This window comes from Ostrinia nubilalis, chromosome 4, assembly GCF_963855985.1.
Source record: "Ostrinia nubilalis chromosome 4, ilOstNubi1.1, whole genome shotgun sequence".
NCBI classification, from domain to species: Eukaryota; Metazoa; Arthropoda; class Insecta; order Lepidoptera; family Crambidae; genus Ostrinia; species Ostrinia nubilalis.
The window spans coordinates 612,669-635,604 of record NC_087091.1 but is presented as its reverse complement, the minus strand read 5'-3'; the positions used below and the strand labels follow the sequence as shown (position 1 = coordinate 635,604).

The 22,936-nt window shown below is 37.3% G+C and overlaps 1 long non-coding RNA gene across 1 annotated transcript in view; it reads right to left on the bottom strand.

Moving 5' to 3' along the window:
• Window positions 1–22,936, bottom strand: part of LOC135088472 (uncharacterized) — an 80,925-nt gene that overhangs the window by 2,356 nt on the left and 55,633 nt on the right. Inside the window, exon 2 of the long non-coding RNA XR_010261044.1 lies at window positions 18,519–18,673. This is a non-coding gene — a long non-coding RNA (uncharacterized LOC135088472). The remainder of the gene's footprint in view (window positions 1–18,518; window positions 18,674–22,936) is intronic.

Sequence of the window (22,936 nt, the reverse complement as noted above, 5' to 3'; positions counted from 1 at the left end):
CTAAGTGTGAACTATTAAATTCACGGTGCCCCTTAGAAGAGGCAAGTTCAGTATTTAGTTCGTTCTATAAATCTACCGCCAAATTATTCTGAAGAAAATTCAATCACTGATCTGCTACTCAAAGCACTGCAAGATTACGATGATGTTTTCGTAATTTGCTGTCCCTGTATTGCCTTGAAAATGATATAACATTCGCATGGTGATACTGCAATTTTAAAAGAATGAATGAGTCAAGTTGAATGTTTTATATTAACAGAAACAAGCTGTAATAAATGATTAGCAGCACATTGTTTTACGAAAAAATACCCATAAGACTGCATAATAAAGAATTCTTTCTAACAATACACAGAAGGGTTACAACCAGCTTTATGCCGTACAAGACACGCGACATGATTGGTGAATGTGATCAAAACGACATTATCCTTCAAATACCGATAAAAATAACTGTTTAACTTCAATATAAAACACGCTACACTAGAGGTATAAGTACGAAGTAAAAGCCACTAAAACTTTTACTACGATTCGACAATGGATTGCCTTCGAGTTATTCATATACATTTCTTATATAACAGTTTTTCTAGAACGATAACAATGCATGATTATTTATGTATTGACAGAACACTCCTATTTCACGTCAGTAGACTAGAGGCTACATTTTCGCAACAAAAAACTTGGAAAACACGTCAATAGTGATAGGTATTGGTAATAGACAATAGCCTAGAACACCCGGACGTTATGAACAAAATATATTTCAATGCAGACACCAACACGTCATGTCTATTTGCGCACAAGTGTGTAAGCAGTAAGGTAGAGCCTTTGCCTCTCTCTATCTATAGGCCCTAGAGTTGGTGATTTCAGCGCATAAACTTCAGGGTTTTATGAAACGTATTAGCAATGTTTACACACTTCGTTATACTATTACAATTTTAAGTGATAGGTAGGTATGTCCTGTCATAGTTACGAAATCTAGTAATGTTTACATAAAAATAGTTTTTTATTTGAATATTTATTACGTAGGGATCTTTAATTTTTTTTTGTGTTATGTTACTAATCACAACATATTTGTTGAAAATGTTATCTTACATTGTAAGTAGAGATGAAACGGATAGTTGTTTGGCCGGATACCGGATACCGGATATCCGGCCAGCTGCTAGGCCGGATAGCCCGATATCCGGCGGCCGGATAGTTGACCTATTGTCTCGTTGCATGTCGTGACGATGACGAGTTTAGCGCCGCACAGGTGGTCTATTAGTAGACTAGACTAGTCACACTTTTCGAAAATCGAATCCGTCCGAATAGAATGTCAGATTTTGCCACTTGTCTAGGGGGCAGATCAATTCAGGTGATTTCGGTTGCTATAGTGAGTTTGTGATTGAATAGCGAAAATTAAATTAGTTTACTTGCTGCGTAATCTGACTGAACTGCATGCATCATATTTTATTGTCACCAGACCATAAGTGAAAAGAAGATCGCCTTTTTATTTGGCAATATTTTGATATTAACAGATGTTTACTATTTATGTATTCGTCATTAGTGATTTGCCCAGAAAAAAAAATTATTTTAAAGGCCTGAATATGGCTTTTTTGCAACTTTTTGGACTTTAAATAAAAGCAGTCATTATTATAAGCCATTTTTATTGATATTTACGTCAAAGATTAATGTATTTCATTTTATTAATAGGAAAATGTCGTAGTTTTTTAATATCCGGTATCCGGCCGGATAGTGAGTTACTATCCGGTATCCGGCCGGATAGTATATTTAGGCTGGATATCCGGCCTACCGGATAGTTACCGGATATCCGTTTCATCTCTAATTGTAAGGATGTACAGTCACGGAATGAAAAGGTTCGTCAGTTTTCAAATTGATTCCTTCAACGAATCGCGAGCACATATTACCTTTTGAAACTATGTTACAGAATAATCTCGAGTTAGAGAAAATAATCTTTAACTGTTCGTCAGTAAAGTTCAAAATTATCCAGATCAAAGTTGTTTGACGATTTATCTTGTCAAGAAGATTATTATGATTGATAAACTAAAACCTTCTTGTTGGTTCAACCTGCCATTATTATTTCTATTAAATAAAAAAAACTATTGTCAATTGGTCAATGTCATCATTGCATTGCACTGATGGGATAGAAAAATAAACAAGCAAAACCTTATTTGTTAGCAAACGTCATATTTATTAAAATGTTAGCAGCACTGTTTCTTGCACTGTTATGTTGGCAGGTTTGACTCTTACAGTACCTAGTGCAAGCGAAAACCGACACTAAGGTGACGAACCTTTTCATTCTGCGACTGTACCTACCTACTTGCATCATTTTTTTTTCTTTCAACAAATCATCATTCTTATAGAGCATGTTTCTGTTTGAGGCCTGTTCTACCAAACGAGATTTAAGAATCGGTATCGATTGCCTCGATTCATAAAACAATTCTCGAGTGTAAAGTCAATGAATGTCTTTTATAGATACGTGACGAAGTGTCCCATCACAATTTTGTGTAATCTCCTAGAAATTGAGATGTAGTACTTAAATCACCTATATATTTGTGTGTTATTGGACAATATAGTCAGTCTTTATCCAGCATTCGGTTGTATCATTTCTCACCTTCGCGCCCGTCCCTACATGGCGACCCTGCCTATGGGTATCGTCTTACGCGAGTGAAACTAACACTAGCACCGTGCCGAATATGGACTCATTGGCGTAATCATCATTGTTGCAGTACTAATTAAAATATTTCATCATGTTCAAATACATTCTAAATTTTTGTGACAACGGGTGTGTACCTTGTAAAAGCAAACAATGGGAAAATCACAATCTAAGGAAGAGGTCATAATCGCCCAAAATGCGGCAGGCGGTTCTAATGACGCCAATCTTAAACTACTGCACAGTCATCTTACCACTACCAACATTTTGATGATCTTCATGGTGCTTTGTGTGGCGCTCATTGTGCTATACATGATATTTCGAATGTATCGAAAATGCCACTTGAGATGGATTCGCCAGGAGTTCCAGCAAAATAATAACAGAGGCTCCTTTTTTCGACGACGGTACATTTACTCCAACAACCCGCCGACAGAAGAAAGTAAAGTGTAAGTGTAAAGTGATATAAAGTGATACGTATAACTATCAGTGATTTATATTTCAATTACGGTGCGCGGACGATATCCAAGAAATTAAATATTATGAACATTAAGTTTTACAAGAAATTAAATATTATGAACATTAAGTTTTACATGTGAAATAGGTACTTTCCAAAACTTGTAAGTAAAAATAATTATCATAGTATATTTCTATTCAGTTATGATCTGATTATTGCTATTATTTTATGGCAAAATTTATAAAGGAATTGTATGACAGTTTATTAGTAATAAGAACTTATTTAATAAAAATTGGCCCTTCTAAAAGAAAAGGAGAAATAATAAATAAAAAGCTTAACGAGGCCAAATTAATTGTTGATCAATATAATAATTATTTACATAATATAAGTAGAATCGAGAGATTAAACACAGATGAACAAACATTAATAAATACCTATTGTGACAATTTTATTAAATTATATAAGGAGATTTGTGAGTTGTGCAATCAAATCGATGCTATATGTGATTTAGCAAATATGGAGAATTTTGATTTAAAAGTTGCTTTGAGCTTATTGCCGGTCATGACGGACGAAATTACGGTGACAAGACAACTAATTGATGGCATAGAATATTATAGTTCAGTCATTAATAACGATTCCAATAAGAAATTAATTAATTTTGTATTAAAGAGTCGACTTTCACAAGGTGCGAAACTAAAGTTAGATAGCCAATACGACACAATTTCAGAGCTTTTGACTGATATGAAACATATTTTATTGCCACAGAAATCGGCAAGTTCTTTGCAAAAGCAATTACTTAATTTTCGGCAAAATGATATGTCGATTAACGATTATGGGAAAAAGCTTTCCGAAATGTTTGTTGACCTAACGGTTTCTCAATCCGATGGAAATAGCGAAAAATACAATGTTTTGAAAGAAATTAATGAAAAACAAGCCATTAGACAATTTAGTGACGGATTGCGAAATCGTAGGATCAGCACGATTATTTCAGCTCAGAGGTTCGGATCACTGAAGGATGCGATACAAGCTGCAGTCGACGAAGACGTAGCGGCCTCAAATACACAGCCTGAAATCATGTCGATGAGGTATACTCGTAATAATAATAATTTCCATTCAAGGCAACAATACAATAACAGGGGATTTGGAACCATGGGCCGAGGACGACAGCGAGGCCGTGGTCGTAATTACGACCGTAGATCGCATCTGTCCAGAGACACTCGGCAGGATGCTCAACAGCCTCAGTCGCAGCCAAGCGGATACCGATACCCTGCACACCGAGGAGGTAGAGGTAACTACCGAAATAATTATTTTAATAATAATTACAGGGGTAATAGACAGTTTAGAGGGCAAATCAGGACTGTCACTAATGATTCACAAGGTTCTCAGACTTCACAGCCACAGCCCAGTACTTCAAGTCATAATTATGAGTTAGAAAATGAGTTTTTTCGAGTCTAATAATTATAATATTTTGGCATGTGACAGTAGTTTTTTCGTAGAACTGTATTACAATAACAACTATGCGTTGACTTTCCTTTTAGATACAGGTGCATCAATTTCTGCTTTAAAATATAAACATGTTGCCCAGTTAGGTATTCCAGTGCATAGAGACAACATTATCATAAATGGAATAGGAGGCAAAGTTCAGGCAATCGGATACGTGTTTATACAATTAACAGTACACGGGCAGTGCATTGAACACAAGTTTTATGTATTTGATTCCTTGCCTTGTAAGGCTAATGGAATTATCGGCCAAGACTTTTTAGGCAAACATAAATCTGTTATAGACTTTAATAATGAAACTTTGTCGTTACGACATAGCGATTCAACTGAAACTATCATTAAATTATTTAGTTCGAAAGACTTTTTAATGACTTTACCAGCAAGGTCAGAATCCATCCAATATGTAAACACGAACTTAACTGAGGAATGTGTTATATGCACTAATGAAATATCGGAAGGAGTTTTTGTTGCAAGTTCATTAGTAACTCCTCGTAATGGTAAAATACCCGTACGAATTTTGAATACGAATACTAAAGATATAACTTTATCAGAAATAAATCTCGATATTCATAGTTCTAAGGAGTATAACATTTGTGTTTTCGATAATAATGTGAAAAATGCATCGAGAGTCAAACAATTATTTTCCAAATTAAATTTAACTCATTTGAATAAAGAAGAAAAAATAAATATAGAGAGTTTGTGTGCTAAATATTCAGATATATTTTATATAGAGGGTGATAAGTTATCAACAACAGATATTTACAGTCATCAAATAGAATTGAAACCAAACACTCAGCCAATTTATTCCAAACCATATAGATTACCTCATGCTTTACAAAAAGAAATTAAATGTCAAATTGATAATATGTTAACAGAAGGGATCATAGAACCTTGCCAAAGTGAATGGTCTAGCCCCATCTTATTAGTACCGAAAAAACAAGATAACAAAGGGAATAAAAAGTGGCGTTTGGTCATAGATTATAGAAAACTAAACAACGTAATTCATGATGACAAATTTCCGCTTCCGAATATAACGGAAATACTAGATTCTCTATCTGGCTGCATGTATTTTTCACATTTAGATTTACATCAAGGTTACTACAACGTGAATTTAGATCCAAACAGTCGCAAGTATACAGCGTTTTGTTCAGGTCAATTTCAAATGACTAGGATGCCAATGGGTCTTAAAACTAGCCCAAGTTCATTTTCCCGAATGATGACTATGGCTATGACAGGACTAACATATGAAAAATGTCTGGTTTATCAAGATGATTTAGTATGCTTTAGTCGAGATTTACACAGCCATATAAAAAACTTACAGGATATTTTTGAAAGATTACGAAAGGTAAACTTAAAATTAAACCCACAAAAATGTAATTTTTTACAAAAGGAACTTCTTTATTTGGGTCATGTCGTCTCTTCAGATGGCGTTATACCAGATCCAAATAAAATAGAGGCAGTTAAAAATTATCCAGTGCCAACGAATGCAGACGAAATAAAACGGTTCGTTGCTTTCGTTAATTATTATCGTAAATTTATTCCTGATTTTGCAACAAAAGCATATCCACTAAATTATTTATGTAGAAAGAATGTAAAATTTAACTGGAATGAGGATTGTCAAAAATCATTTGAAATTTTAAAACAAAATGTTATCGCACACCCTGTATTACAATATCCCAATTTCTCAGAAAATAACGAATTTATTTTGCAAACCGACGCATCTGGTTATGGCGTCGGAGCAGTATTATGTAATGGCGATAGAAAACCTGTGGCATACGCTAGTCGCAGTTTAAATAAAGCAGAAAAAAGATATCCAACTATAGAAAAAGAGTTACTTGCGATTGTTTGGGCTGTAAAACATTTTAGGCCATATCTATACGGTCGAAAATTTAAAATTCAAACAGACCACAAACCACTCATATATTTATTTGGTATGAAAGACCCCTCAAGCAGATTATTAAAATTTAGATTAATAATTGAGGAATACGACTTCACTTTAGAATATATCAAAGGTAAAGAAAACTGCGCCGCGGACACGCTTTCTCGTTTAATTTTAACATCAGACGAATTAAAAGAGATGAATCAATGTGTTATGAATGTTATGACGCGAGGTCAAAAGGCTAGGCAAGCTCGGGATGCTATTGTTTCCAAGAACGATTGGCTTGATCACCCAAAAGTTGTGGAAATACATAGTAAACCGAAATATTTCACGGAACTACGTTTCATTAGCGCTAATGAATTAAATCGATATCGTAACTTAAATGAAATAAGACACGAGAGTAAATGTTTATGTTTTGTACCTAATATTAACACAATTTTTATTAATCCAGCTTCTCGATCGCAATTATCGCCAGCCGAATTTGCGAGAGAACTGAATAAATTTTGTAATCAAATTGATATAAAAGAAATATATTTTATAAAAAACGATAATAATAATATTTTTATAAAAAAATTAATAAATGAAGTTCAAAGTTGTAAAACGTGGTCAGGACCAAGGATATGCATTTTAAAAGACGTTAAGAGGATAGATAATAAAGACGACCAACGAGTTATTATAAATGATTTTCATCTTTTGCCCACTAGTGGCCACGCGGGCATAAGACGAATGATTAACAACATTAAAAAATATTACTTTTGGTCAGGTCTTGAGGTTGACGTAACGGAGTTCGTTAGAAAATGTGGTAAATGTCAAAAACAAAAGCACTCTTCACATTATACTAAAGAGCCAATGTGTATAACGACCACAGCACATACAGCATTTGAGAAAATATTTTTAGATGTAGTAGGTCCTTTGGATAGAGATATAAATAATTATACATACATATTAACAATACAATGCGAACTTAGTAAATACATAGAAGCTTATCCGTTATATTCTAAAAGTTCAGGCGAAGTAGCAAGGAGTTTTGTTAATAATTTTATTCTCAGATATGGCATTCCAAAAGAAATAGCCACCGACAGGGGAACCGAGTTTTTGTCATCAACAATAAAGGAGGTTTGTAAACTTTTACATATAAATCAATTACAGTCAACGGCGTACCATCACCAGAGCATCGGTGCATTGGAGAACTCGCACAAACACTTAGGTAATTATTTACGCATCCAAACTGATAATCACCCGGAGGCTTGGAGCACGTGGCTTCCTTATTGGTGCTTTTCGTATAACACATCGGTGCATACTGAAACTAGGTTCACGCCTTATGAATTAGTTTTTGGTAAGAAATGTTGCTTACCAACAAATTTAATTTCAGGACATGTTGACCCTTTATATAATGTTGAAAGTTACCCATTAGAATTAAAATACAGATTACAAATGTCACAAAATGAAGCGAGAAATAATTTAATAGCTAGTAAGGTAAATAGGAAAATTAAATATGATCGTACTATGAATCCTGTATTGTATAAACCCAATGATTTAATTTTGTTAAAAAATGAAACCGGTAATAAGTTTCAGAGTATATTTTTAGGTCCATATAAGGTAATTAAAGATTGTTCACCTAATGTCGAGATAATTAAGGATAATAAAACATGTATAGTACATAAGAATAGGACAAAATTATATATTTCATAATGTGTCTAGTTAAAATATAAACACTGATAGGTACTCAGATACTATGCGTTGTTATGCTATATTAAATGACAACAAATATATTATCACTTTACTTACGTTTTAAGAAATGTAATCAGTTTATATACACATGTAACATGTTACCTATATCAAAATAAAATAAATAACGTTTATTTTATTTTTTTTGTAAAGGATGGTGATGAGATGTAGTACTTAAATCACCTATATATTTGTGTGTTATTGGACAATATAGTCAGTCTTTATCCAGCATTCGGTTGTATCATTTCTCACCTTCGCGCCCGTCCCTACAAAATAACGAAATTTAATTCGAATAAGAATAATCTACATTTTCTACAACCCCTTTTACCACGAAATACTTGTGCAGAGATAGCAAAACTGAGATACCGTTCCATTTTACTCCGCCGCTGCCGGGTCGAGTTCAAAGTGATAATAATACAGTAGGTAAGCGTACACTGAAGAATGCTTTACACACCACAGCAGAATGTAGGTCGCCGAAATCTGGGTCATCCTTTAGTTCGTCTTTCACCAGAAACCAAAATATTGTAAGCCTTCCACTTTGTTCATTGAAGTCTGTTGTTTAAACACTTCTACTGTAGCTGTTAGATTTAAATTAAGTGTCAATGTACTTTGTATAGGAAACAGACAGACATGTTCTGATGAAAATGACTAAGACTATGACAAGGCAACTAAGAAACTACAAAAAACTTTGCAATCTTCCTTTAGTACTTTCGAATGCTGGATACAACTGTGTTTTTATGTCTTTCGATATAAATAAAGAGACGAAATATGCTAAAAAGTTTTGTGTACTGAATAACATTTACATTGACTGGATGTGGACTTCAGCAACCATTGAGGCATAGTTTGCAATGTTGCCAAAAGGGTAAGAGTGTCACGTGACAACAGCGATGCCAAATAACGGCCATGCATGGATAGCCAATGTGCGCGTCATGTGTGTCTGCAACATTGCCAAATGTTTAAAGCTGTTTATACACATCCCTATAGCTTCAACATTTAATGAGTAATATTGCCCACTCTTCAACCTATCTCAATCTATCTAGATCAGTATTTAGTGTTCAGTAACAGACCTATAATTATTAGCATTAATTAATTTAATATTTTTCTCTAGCTTTTGTTTTTACAGGCTGTTGATGCTGATCCACTTACTCAGTGAGGGTAAGGCAGTTCCAGACTGAATGTTTCGTTACAACTAGAAATAACATATAGTAGATAGTTAATAGGTTGTGTTCGTAGCTCTAAGGTTAGATTCTCAGGACTTATTAGTAGATAGTCAAAAGTCACTGTTTGCATAAAACATCGATGCTATCCGACTCTTTTGTCAGACTCGATAGCATTGTCAGATGACCATGGCGGCTTATAAAGTACTAAACACTAGGGCCGTTACCTTTTACGACACTAGAACGTGGACACGGTGTTAAAGAATATATCAGCTGTATAACAGCTGTGTAACATACCAAAAGCAGCGGTTTTGCAGCGTCTAGGAGGGCGCCGACCTTGTAATTTAGATGCGACTCGCGCGCGAAATAAGGTCACGCTCATCGCTTGGCGCAGCTGTCATTGTCACTATTGATGCTTTTGCCAAGTCACCAAGAATTGTAATAAACTATCTACCAGGAGAAATTTATTTTGTTTATAAGAAGTCTTAGTAGACTAAGTAGAAGTCGCTTCAAGGAACCGTTTGAAAATATTTAGCATCTTCAACGTCTTGAGTGGATCATTTAAACAGCTTGTTGTAAGCTGCCATAAACAAGCAACGGTTTTACACAAAACAAATTGCCCCAAGATTAAATTATGAACTGTTTACTTGTCCTTGATTCTTTCAGGATGCTGACCTTGATGAATGTATGCAGTTCACGCGCGGATGGGGTCGCGCTCATTGCTTTTCAGAGAGACGTCGCTGCGGATGTATTTGAGCATGGTGGTCATGTTATATGATTGTAGTATTTCTTAATTGGTGTAACACTTAAACGACTGAATTGCGCAAATTCAGTTTTATCTTTAAAGTTTGTGAATTTGTTAAAAAACTTCTTGTTTTTCAATTGCGAGATTAATTTGACTAATTCTTCAGTAACCTAATTTAGTCTACGTTACTCATGAAACCGTTTACGGTTTACGTAATCTTCAATCTACTAAAGAATTATCTTTGTTTCATCATATTTTCCTCTTTCATCGTATGCACGACTCAAGTCTAAAAATAACAAGCCACAAAAACGTAGTCGTAAAGCGACTTTAAAGCTTAAGGGAGCATCTCAAGGCGCGTTTAAATAATAAAAAACGTTTTCCCAAAATTTCAGCGCACCGTTTCACGGCCACGCTTTCTCCCGACATCTGTTAGTGCGTACCCACACAATCGAGACTACGAAAGTGTACCTTATGCATTATACATGAGCGCGCTAGGGCTCGGCACCGGTTTTAATACCAAAACGCTCAATTGTTTTTATACTCGTGCTTAGAAAATGCACAGTCATCGACGAAGTGACAAATGCTGGATGGTTACCTTATGCAACAATGGATGTAGGCGTGCGCTACTGTCTGAGTTTTCATGAATAATAAACGTGATAGTGTTTGAACAATAGTGATGTTGTTAATAAAAAAACGTCTGAAAGTAACTAAAGTTACGATGAGAAGTCAATTCTCAGAAGGCAGTACTCGTATTCGACTCTGTTACTTCGATAGTGAGTGTAGTGGAAGTTAATAAAATGAAAGAGTGGACTGTATACAATTAGTTGTCTATTCGGTATAAATTAACAATGTTATCGAGACCGTTTTGTGCAAAGTCGTTGAAGAGAGTGCGTCAGGATCGTCTTCTTAGATGTTCGCTCGCGAACCGAACATTGCTCGTTCGTTCGCCGAACGCTCGCCGCTCCCTCCGGTCACGCCGCCCGCGGGCAATGTCCGTGAGTAGACAGACTCATTACTTTCTCGTGTAATTTCTAGCATCGTAGTGAGTTCAACATTTTCAGAGGTCATACCCTCGGTGTCCTAAAAACATTAGTGTCAATCTCTAACTGCCTGACTTCGCGTCAAAGACACCTCCGCCTCCACACACTCATTGTAATTACTTGTTTGTAAACACGTGTGCGCGTGTTGAAGTCTTGAAGTAGGCCCGTGTCAAGGGCCCGCTTTGCATATTTTTGTTTGGGTGCCAGAGTTTTGCATTCGCATTTACATTTTGGCGCGGGGTGTGAGATACGTCGTCGACCAAGGGTACTGACTCGTGAAGTTTTTAAGGTCCCGCGAACCGAGTCGCGTTTTGTTTTTTGTAGTTTGATAGAAAAATTGTCGTTGTGGCTAACAGTTTGTTAGCATATTGTGATAAAACAATAATATAAATATGTAGAGTTGAAGTTATTTGAATTGGACATACACCAATAGTTATGAAACTGATGAAGATGTTCAACATCTTCATCAGTTTCTTCACTATTGGTGTATCACATCACCTTTTTAGGACAGTGTTTACTGTTAGTTGCTATGACATGCCTATACTGTTACATAGTTGTTTTGTTTTCCGTGAAAGTAAAGTACTCTAGCTCTACCATGAGTAGGTACTAGTTTTCAAATTAATGTTTCGTACCTACCTATTCTATAAAGCAAAAGGTTTTGTAAGTTTTATCAAAACATTTTCTTCGCACAAATTCATTTCCCAAACGTTGCCTTTATCCAGTGGAGGGCAGCCTATGGGGCAGGAAATGTTCTTGACAATACTAAACCACTGATTTCCATTAACGAAACAATGTTAGTGACTAGGTGACTGCCAAATTCTCTATAATTTGCACTCTCTATCCCAATTTATAGAAAACACAAAAGACACTAAAAGGCTATTCAGGAAGACAGTGGTAGAACAGAGACAGCATAAAAAAAGTTCTCAAAGTACTTCCCTCTCTGTTGCGCTTACAAGCCAGCCCAAAGCTCGAACTATTCCCAAACATCCCTTCACTTCCCTTTAATAAACCAGTCATATAGCAGTATTTATCTGGCGGGGGTGCACTAGATGCACTGGGTGGAGGGGGAGGGGGAGGTTAATGAACCTGGATGCACGTCTGCGGACATTCCGCAATAATATTAGTTCAGGCCAAATTAAAGCCGCCATTGGTGTAGCGAATCCCAAATTTTGGAGTTTGACTGGGCTTGTTTGGGCTGTATTGTAAATAAGGGGTGTTTTTGGATCCTTGCCTTGAAATACGAAGCGAAATGTTTAGTATTTGCGGGTAAAGATGGTAATTAGCTTTGTTAAAGGAACAGTTAATTGGAACTAACAAGTCTTACAACAAATAGTTGTAAGAACTCTAACAAATGAACTAAATAGGTTTCTTGTACGCTGAAGTTCAGCATAATTCGAATAAATAATGCTCTATCAGGTACAAGCACAAGTACAAGCAATTTAAAAGCAGTCCCTCAGCGATGAGGATCGCGACCACGTATACTCGTAGTGCTCCTCCATAGACTCCGGTTATAAGCTGTGTGGACTGCATGATGTATAGGCACTTCTACCCATCTTCTTCCTCACCGCGTCTGACCATCTTGTCATCATCATCATCAAGAGCCCTTTACAGTTCACTGCTGGACATAGTCCAGCCTCCTCCACTATAGTGGAGCGTCATCATCATTTTAAAAATAGTTGTCTCTTAACTATTTATTTATCCAACCTATTTTACTTTCAGGAATTTTTTTCTGTCTTTTTTATTTTTCCAATTTTCTGTAAGCTCCGATTACTCGTGCACGCTTTTATTGGTAGGAATTAAGACCATCTCGAAAGCAAACATTTGTCTCGCAAGGAAATCCAATAGACATAAAACCAAGTCAATAAAATCTCTCCTAAATTTCAATATCGCCTATAAATGAGTCTAATGGAAAAAAGGAAAAATTGCAACGGATTGCTGCGCGGTACACAAATTGAGTATTGTGTGTGAAAGCGAAATAAGTAGTAACGTTTTGCAAATGGTTTGCTTCAGTTATCAAAGGATCCATCGGATACAGAAGGAATGCTCATGCTTATTACCTGAGAGTCCAGGACTAGTAAATTTTCTCTACACACCATTGGGTTCGACTGAACATAATTGCAGTTCGAAAGTTGCAGAGGAGGACATACTTAGGTGGGTCTATTACATTTGATCAGATTTTAGTGAGATTACTCTTAGGGTAGACGAAAATGCTGGATACATTATTTGCTGGCTGGAGCTATGTTTTTCCTTTGAGCAAGTAATGAGCTAGCATTTTTATTTGACAGTCTCTAGATTGTATGATCATAATAATGTCATATTAATTTCGTCGCTAAATGTTCAATACCCTTTTGTTACAGCTAATACAGGGTGCCCAACATCCGAACCCCGTAGCCATGCCGTGGAGTCGCGGGCGGAATGCTAATGGCCGTTAATCAGACGTGGATATATCAGCCGACTGCTGGTCAGTTTCACTTAAAACACCTGTACACCAGGACGCTGCTAATCTGAGCTGGTAAACGTCACTTTGCTGCTGTTAGCTTTAAGTAACATTGAAGATGTTGTTCAGAAGTTCAGATACTTGAAAAGTTATTCGTGACTTTCGATCATAAATACAGATTTATGCTACGGATATTGTATAAGTAGAGATTACCACAATCATTGCCGTGCCCTGAGCGTGTAGTTTGTTTGCACCTAGACTTTGGAAGGTAATGTAGAGTCGCTTGTAAAATTGCTCTTTAGTCATTTGCCTAGCCTAAAAAAAAAATTATGAATGTAAATTTTATGCACAACTGTGTTGACGCATACTATAAAAGGTGTCTTTCCACTGTAGACAAGTATTTAGTATTTTTATGTCAAAATTAACTTTCAGTACAATTCTAATACCAGGATAGAGCATAGCTATTGTTAATTGTATGCTCATCATGATAATGCTCTTACGCAGGTGGTAAAACCTACGGCTATAACTCACTCAGGTACTTTTATATTGAAAGCTCATTGATGCAATAAGGAGAATACCAAAAACTGGCTGTATCGGGACGTACAATGCGCGCGCGGCGACGTTTGAATGGGCGCCCGTTGGGAAATTTGCTCGCTGGCTGCGCCCGCGCTGGTGCGTTTTGTCAGTGCTGTCTTCGCGGTACTGGTTAATCAGCATTCAACTGTACCGCCTTTGACGAGTAATTGCTGGGATTGAAATGTTACGGCTTTAAATGGTGGATGTGGGGTTTATTTTGACGCTGGTGTGCTTTTTTAAAAGAATCTTTCTATGATGATTAATGTATCGACTTGGCATTAAATCATTAGTAGCGATTGCTATTTGTCATGTTGACGAAGTAGTTTGCATAATTATCCCTTTAAAATGTTTATTATTGAGTATTTCTTCGCGAGTGTAATTCAATTGTTTTGATAGAACACGACCAAAAAAGTAAACGGAGCCAAAACGAACGGAACGAAATGTAGGATTTCGTTGTACGAGCAAAAACTCGAATACGCCCGTAGCAATTAAGACGAAAATAATATCGAGAAGTCGGAGACGAACAATAACGAAGCTAACCATTAAAATAAGAGCGGAATAATAAATGAAGCTGAAATTAAAAAAACGAAGCCGTCGCGACGGATGCATAGAAATATGGCGGTGGTACGGGGACCAATCAAAATTCTTCGTCAATTAAGTGAGTGGAGATCGCAGCAAAAGGAAAATTGAAGGAAAAACTCAGGGTGGCTTTGGACGTAGAGGCGGGAAGCGCCGCGTCGGCAGTATCGATACTGAATGGGTGTAATAAAACCTTGAATTCAGTTTTTGGTTCGTGGCCAACATGCTGTGAATGTTGCTAGATAGCTATTTCGGAAAAGATCTTTTTATCTTTAGAAATTAAATTAATATTTAGTTTACGTTGGTAGTTTTATAAGGTTACTCTTGAATTATTATCTTAATCTCTACTTATAAATAGCTGCATAAAAATATCTAAGACCACTAATATCTAATTATTGTTTATGTTTCGGAGTATTTTGTGTCTTTAAATACTACGAGCTAAAGTATATTTAGCTAAAATAAAAGTTTGTCCAATCAATCGATATCGACATCGGCGATAGAGCCGTCCCCGCATTATCGTCCCCAGGCTTCTCCTAGATATGAAAGCTATGGAAATAAAGTTTGTTCGGCCCGCATTGTGCCGTCTCGTCGTAAATGGATTTTATCACTATATAAATATCCCCCTTTTTACTTTTCACTGTATAAACATCCTTTTACAGCGTTGAAGCGTTATGGCACGTAACGACGGGTATGATGGGATATCGGCTCAAAGTGGGTAGGTATAGTGGCACGATAGGTTTGAACACAAAGCTAATTTGGATTTTATGGCTGTTGTGATTTTTTACACTGATCTTAGATATTATTGCCCTAGAGCAGATGTAGGTTTGTATTGATGTTGGACGTGTATGTACGGTAGCTTTAAAATAATTATACTTTTATTAGCCAAATAGAAAGATACTCAATCTGAAGAACAATCTCGTAGCAGAGATACTTACGCTTAGTTTAACGTCCATTGATACATGAGTTTCATATTATGAGATTATTTAAATGCCATAACTTATTCAAATTACAAAATGTTTCAATATTAATAGATACAGACACAATAACAGCAGTGATTGTTAAAGAAGCTACTACTAACTTTGCAATCTAAAACAATAGCAAACTAAAATGCCACAAAATCAGAACGAACACTTCTCAAAGCGAACGACTACAAAAGCTTTCCAAAAGCCCAAGCAATCAAATTAAATGATGAATTTGTTCAAACGTGCGTCCAACCCCCAAACCATTGGTCAGATTACTAACTAAAAGGTCTACGACACCGCCGTCCGTCTTGCTGGACCCATCCATTTTACAACTACGACCGAAGGATGCTCGGGAAATTATGCGCAAAATGCCCCACGGTTCATTTGCCCCGGACGCATCTTTGATACCCCATTGACCCTCCCGAATCGCGTATTAATAAGACGGAGGGTCCAAAACTGTCCCTCCAAAACCGTAACAAAAGCAATGTTTACGAGCGTTAAAATCTTCAGCGCACGTAACTTAACTTAACCCTTCGCCTGCCGCACAGAACTCGCACCGCGGCCGCACCGTGACCTAACCACCTTACGTATTTAGGCTGCAGCGTTGCACAGGTCTAACAACCTCGTACTAAAACAGAATATCGATTACTTTCGCTACTATAACGTAATCCCCCGCCCACTTTTCGTTTTTTTAGCTCAGGATAATAATATAGTGGTCTCTGTCTAGCGCGTGGCCGTCCCGGGCGTCGCGGCGGTCCCCAGGGCCGGCCCCGCGCCCCGCGCCACCCCCGCCGTATGTAAATGATCGTCTCCGACGCTCTGTGTGCGGACGTCGCTCGCACACTAGAACCCGCGAGGTTTGCTGGCTTTTGTCCTATTTTAAATACGAATTTCGAATTTGACGCGGTGACGTCCTAGAGATGGCCTGTCGTTTTTCCGTATCTCGACTACGCTGCAGTTGGAGTTGCGGCAGCCGTGATACGCTAGACATGCAAATGCTACGTCTAACTGATGACAAAGATAACAAAGCGAGGGCAGTTTGAGCAAAAACGTCGGTCGCGTGACGTTTGGTCACGAGAACTTGTGGCATTCATTGCAATTGTTACTTTGCTCGCGGCGTTTTAGGGTTGAAAGTGGTTAAATGTTAGTTTGGCGGTTGATACGTTTACGGGATGGTAGTGACGTCACGTATACGTCGAAAATGACACTTTTACGAGCAATAATTTACATTATTTCGGTGTTAAGCGTCGCGTGCCAGCCGATTGATTTTATGTCAGTCGCTTCTCCTATTTGCGTTTGTAAATCGAATCACTCGGTACACGGAGGAGTTATTTTGTAATGGTCGTTTCGCGTGCCGAGTTTTTCGACTGTTGTTATTTTTTGGCCGCGACTCCGTCTCATTCACTAGGGGGCTCGTTTCGGTTATAGTTACTGATACTACTGATAAGGCGCCGAGCTGTTTGCTCGATAGCTTTTTTTCTGTACGAAGGTATTCATACAGTCGTGGAAGGTTTTATTTATCGATGCTAAGATCTGTTTGTTCGGCCTTGCAAATTCGCGATGTGTTGTAGCGATATACGATGACAGACCTTAGTGTCTTTTTGAAAGATGTACTCGTATTTGTTAACCCTACCAATATTCAGAACAATTGAAGAGCAATGCGCTGCCAGGCAACATTCGTTGTTAGGTACACTGTGTGTTTTCAAGATCAACTTTAGAATTTAAATGCATCGTACACAATAACTACAATAAGCTTAAACTGTTTATGATTTAACTTTTTGACCTACATTTTCGTTAAGCTTTTGTTCCTGTGCCCATAGACATGCACGTCTGAACAAATCATATTCATGCAAGCTCTACATTCACATGTTTCTACGTTCATATAATTTCCGAAAACTCTTCATGATGTAATTTTTTACATTTTTCATATCCAGGTGTAGAAGCTTAAATCCTCTGCAAAAAATACTGTATGTCTACTGTTTGTATATCTGCAGGCAGTAGCCATTTACTTATATGACTTTAATGAGACAGGTAAATTAAAAAAATATTTGTCGTAGATTTAAGCCAACTACTTTATAAATCACTAGCGGCCGCCCGCGACTTCGTACGCGTGGATCCCGTTTTGCCCCCTTCATCTATCTTACGCGGTTTAGATTTTTCATTCAAAAGGATTTTCCCGCTAATTCCCGTTCCCGTTCGAATTTCGGGAATTCCTTTTTTAGTGCATCTCTACCGTACCTAAGCTACGTCCCTTCCAAATTTTAAGTTTAACCGTTTAGGCTGTGCGTTGATATGTCAGTCAGTCAGTCAGTTTCTCCTTTTATATATTTAGATATCCTTTTATATGTATATTATTATGTATGATCGAAGGCGTAAACTACATAGATTACCTATCTTTAAGCTAAAGCTTGTGACTAGGTTGAGTCCTAAGTACTCGTAGATGACAAGCCATCTGATAATAAGGCTGGCTACTTTAACAACTTGTTTACCACTTGTTGGTGGTGGATCGTGGTTGAAACCATCACATACTGTTAGTAGAGTTAGAACTACTATCCACTATCTAGCTATATTTTACTACTAGCGGCGGCCCGCGACTTCGTACGCGTGGATCCCGTTTTACGCCCTTAACTCCACCTAGTTTCGTAAAATCCTTTCTTAGTGGATGCCTACGTCATAACATCTGCTTGCATGCCAAATTTCGGCCCGATCCGTCCAGTGGTTTGGGCTGTGCGTTAGATAACTATAGATGTCAGTCAGTCAGTCAGTCACCTTTGATTTTTATATAATAGATTTAAGATTTGTACCTTTGACTTTGCTTACCTTTTCCCATCCATTTTAGACTGAAGCCCTCGACCTCGAATGTGTCATTGATATTTTTAATGGCCCCCGATACTAAGTTCTTCGTACTGGCAGCGATAAGGGCGTGAACACACGCGCGCCAATTAAGATCTTCATTAGGTCTTCCGCGAACGAGCCTGCGAGCAAAACAAATGGACGATTAGAGAGAGAACGAAAAATTTTAGCGCCTTATGCTTTTAGGCACTATAGGTACGTATCTTTATTTCTACTCGTTAATTGATAAATTATATAGCTATTGCAAACATAAGATCTCAAAAATGATGTCAGTTCTACACTGAGTTTAGGGAATCAGAGGTCAAAGACTTATAATGAAACCTATAATCACCAAAACTTTTAAGAAGGTGTAAATCCAAATTTCAGATTGTAGGACTTCATTATCATTTATTCGAAAGTTGCTGAAAAAGTCAATCTTGCTTCTTAGGTACCAACATAGAAATATTGAAGCAATATTATAGACTTTTTCTAAATAAATAAGCATCTTTTTTAAGAATAAATAAAAAATTCAATAATATGAGAACTTAGCAAGTTCGAGAGAAAGCCACAGCCACCGGTGGCTCTCTAAAGTACACATAAAATTAAAGAAGAGCAAGTAAGAGGCTGGAGTTTCAACTTCAACTTTTCTAAATGAAGTTGTACATGAACAAAACGGCGTGCAATCGGATTAGTGCAGTAATAGAGGCGCTGGCGCAGCGGCCGTCGCGTCGGCGCGAGTTAGGAACTTGGCTGATATGATGATATGCATGCTCGCTATACATCGTGGAGTACGCTCGCTTACAATAACCTTTGGAAAATAAGTCGCTCATGTTGAAACGATAGTTAATCGAATAATTATTTATCTACTCGTATGTCAGGAACATCAGGTGAATATTAAAAACAAGAAATAAAAACAACACGACCGTTCACAGCGTTACCAAAGTTGAATCAATTTATTTGTGAAAATGTAGGTAAAATTATTGTCGCCGACAACAATCTGGCTTAATTGGCACTGACTTTGTGTTCCTCAGCAGGCTAGTAAGCTACGAAATGTAGTACGTATAATTTATTTATTATGTATTTCACAAGAAAATATTATAAAAGTTATACATACACCCCCTTAGCCTTATGTGTACTAATTTATATTTTCTTGTTTTTCAGGACGTGTGGAACTAAATTGAAAAATCTATTCCGAGCGATACCACTTCTGTGCACGAGTATACGCGCATTGGCTGATTTATCATATTCCAGAGCAGGTTGGAGCGACAATTGTAATGTAAAAGCTCCGCCGTGCATGCAGCCGCCCAAACACCGACGACTCTTGTTTGAACTTGCTCTGGGCGTTAGATTTCTATGACGAGTCAGCATTTGGGAACTGCTGGAGTCTCTTGGGCCAATGATTGTCTAGATTTAAACTGGTCGACGCACAGTTCAACCATCCTATGGAAAACTTTAAGTTAAGTGATGAGTCGAACGAATATGCAATGGAATGCACTCTTACGCCCGTATTGACAAACGATGCTTGCTTAAGTGAAGCAGCAAATCGACAGCACAGCGTTGAATAGAGCTTTGTGATTGGTGTGTGTGATTGGTTCGTGTGTCACCCTGTGCGTCCACGCGCACTGTGAGACCTCATAGTAATGTTTATGAATACGGGCGTTAGATCGAGCTTTAGATAGAGATAAGGTAAGCTTCGGATATTAGTCAGTAAATTATATTGCACTACAAAGTTTTAGGCTGGGTTACACTATCTTACTTTAACTTTGACAAACATAAAAAATCTGTCAAACTCCATACAAAAAGTACCGGTTAACATTATAGTTACCGTTAGAGATAGGTGGTGCAACTAAGCCTTAGACTTCTTTCTTATTGAAATCACATTAATCACTGTCAAGTCGACTCCATCTAATCAGTGTGTGACGAAATTAATTGAATTGAATTTGTCAAATTAAAACCCGAGTATATTTGTCGGGAATCCGAAATAACATCATCGGACGAGGAATCCTGTCAAGCTCAGGCCGCGTCACAAGAAACATTAACGACGAATGCCATTTTTTGTCGCAAAAACTTGACTGAAGTTGACTTGCCACAGACTATGAATTGTTTAGACGCAGATGGGTGGGTGTGTCCTGGGAATCCGTTTAGTGTTTAGTCTCTTAAAATCTGTAACCAAAGGTTTGGCAAAATCGTAAATATCTGTATCACACTAAGCTCGTTGATGTCTTTTTACGTCTCTATATTTACATGCAAATTAACACCGGGTCTTAGCAACTGTATTGATAGGCTAGGTTGTAGGTAATAGATACTATAAGTACACCCTTATCTTGACAGGATACTACTTTTAAAAATAATATTACAGATATATGTATCTAGAAGTAGTAGATGTATCAAGAAGACTGTGTGATCTCATGATTATGTTTTACGCGTTACTTTTAGTAAATAAATTAAAATCTATTTTTTCTTCTTCTAGTGGACTGAAAGGCAGACTTAAAAGTTCGACTTACATGGCTGATAAGGAGGTCAAGAACCACCAAAATAATCGTATCAGAAAATCAGGTACGAGTATTTCGTTAATGAAATAACTTTCATAAAAGCGCCATCTACGGCTATATGGTCTGTGGCTGCTGAAAAATCCTTTAAATTTCCTCCTCCCTTAACAGGCGCGTCGTACGTGCCGTTTGTCAGGTGCCTTGTACAACAAAAATAGACTGTATCCCCAGTCGTAGGAGCTGCCGAGCGATTGAGGACCTTAAGGTTAAGACATACGGCCGCGGCGCGCGAAGACGGTGGCAGTATCGGAAGCAACAATGATGTACCTGGGCCAGTCAGATTGCAGTTTTTTTCACGAGGCTCCTGCCTGATGGTCGAGTGGAGTTACGCAAATTATGGATGCGGCGTCCTGATTAATAATTAATAAATCATACAAGACTCTTAATTTCCTATTCGGAAATACACTACATTGATATACATTGTAGATATGCAACGGTAGAGTGATTTATCATTAATCAAAATCAATAATAATTACAAATCCTACATATTCAAAATTAAACATAATTAATATCACTATTTCAGTTCCATTGTAAGGAAACAACGTTTTTTTTAGAGTTAGATTTGCTTGAGGAAGTAAGTACAAGATGTTTCGTCATATCCTACATCATAGAATATTTACATATTTACATACTAGTACAGCATAGAATTACCAGTTCAAGGTGACATTATTACTATATGTATTATATGCACAGCGAAATCTATTTACAGGAGTAGGTACTAACAATCATTATGTAACACCTGTGCATTTTCATAACATTTGGGAAAGATTCAGACGATTTTATCGTTTGTATTAGCTATTTAGCTGGCGGTATAGGCACTAAGCCTTAGTAAATTACGTAATTTAATCGGCAACCAACAACATAATCATTAATAGTCATAAACAGTGGGTGTGTGGCATGGCTTGATCAGTCAGACAGTCTTCAGCCGGGCTAGGATGCACGCAGTGATCAAATCTTATAGATTATTTTAGACGACAAATGTTTGGGCTTATTGCCTAAAATCGATAAAATGACGCGATAAAAGCTTATCGCGGTGCGCATCCTTGGCCTACAGGTGTTCTCGTAGCCTAAGTTCGTAGCACTGAAGCCCTTCTTTTTGGACAAGTAACTATGTATGTTTTTTTTTTTTTTTTTTTTTAATGTGATAGGAGGCAAACGAGCAAACGGATCGCCCATGTTGATTCAAACACCAAATTATATTGAAAAATGTTAACATTTTAAATTCTGCGGGATTTAAAAATCAGCATTTTATGTTTCAGAGCCTTAAGAAGCCGCATCCAGCCGTGCTCCGCTCGCGGGCAGACAATGAGCAGCCCACACCGCGTCACTCCGTACCTTTTCGCCTTATTTCACTAGCCTTCCTTTTGTTTCGAGGGCACTTCTTTATTTTGTTGTGCGATCTTATTATTTCGCTACCGTTGGCCGCTTGCGCAGCTTTTTGCTTGCATTGTGCCCATACAGTAGCATTCGGAATGAACCGAGGTATTGTGTATTTGAGGCTTCTTTTTGCCACATCAAGTTTTTATGGCCAGTTCATGATGTAACGTAACTGTGATATCGATGCAGAGACTGGAATTGTTGTAATTAAATTGTTGGGAGTTCTTAAAGTTTTGAAATATTCCTGCTCTATTGTCATTTATTGAAGTTCTTCGAATGACTTCTCAGAATTTAGTGACAGGTTAAACTTTTTTTTAAATACCAAAGCGTAATCTATATATATAAAAGAAAGTCGTGTTAGTTACTCCACTAATAACTCAAGAACGGCTGAACGGATTTAGCTGAAAATTGTCAGGGAGGTAGTTTCGAGCCAGGAGAAGGACATAGGATACTTTTTATCCCGTTCGACAGCATTCCCGT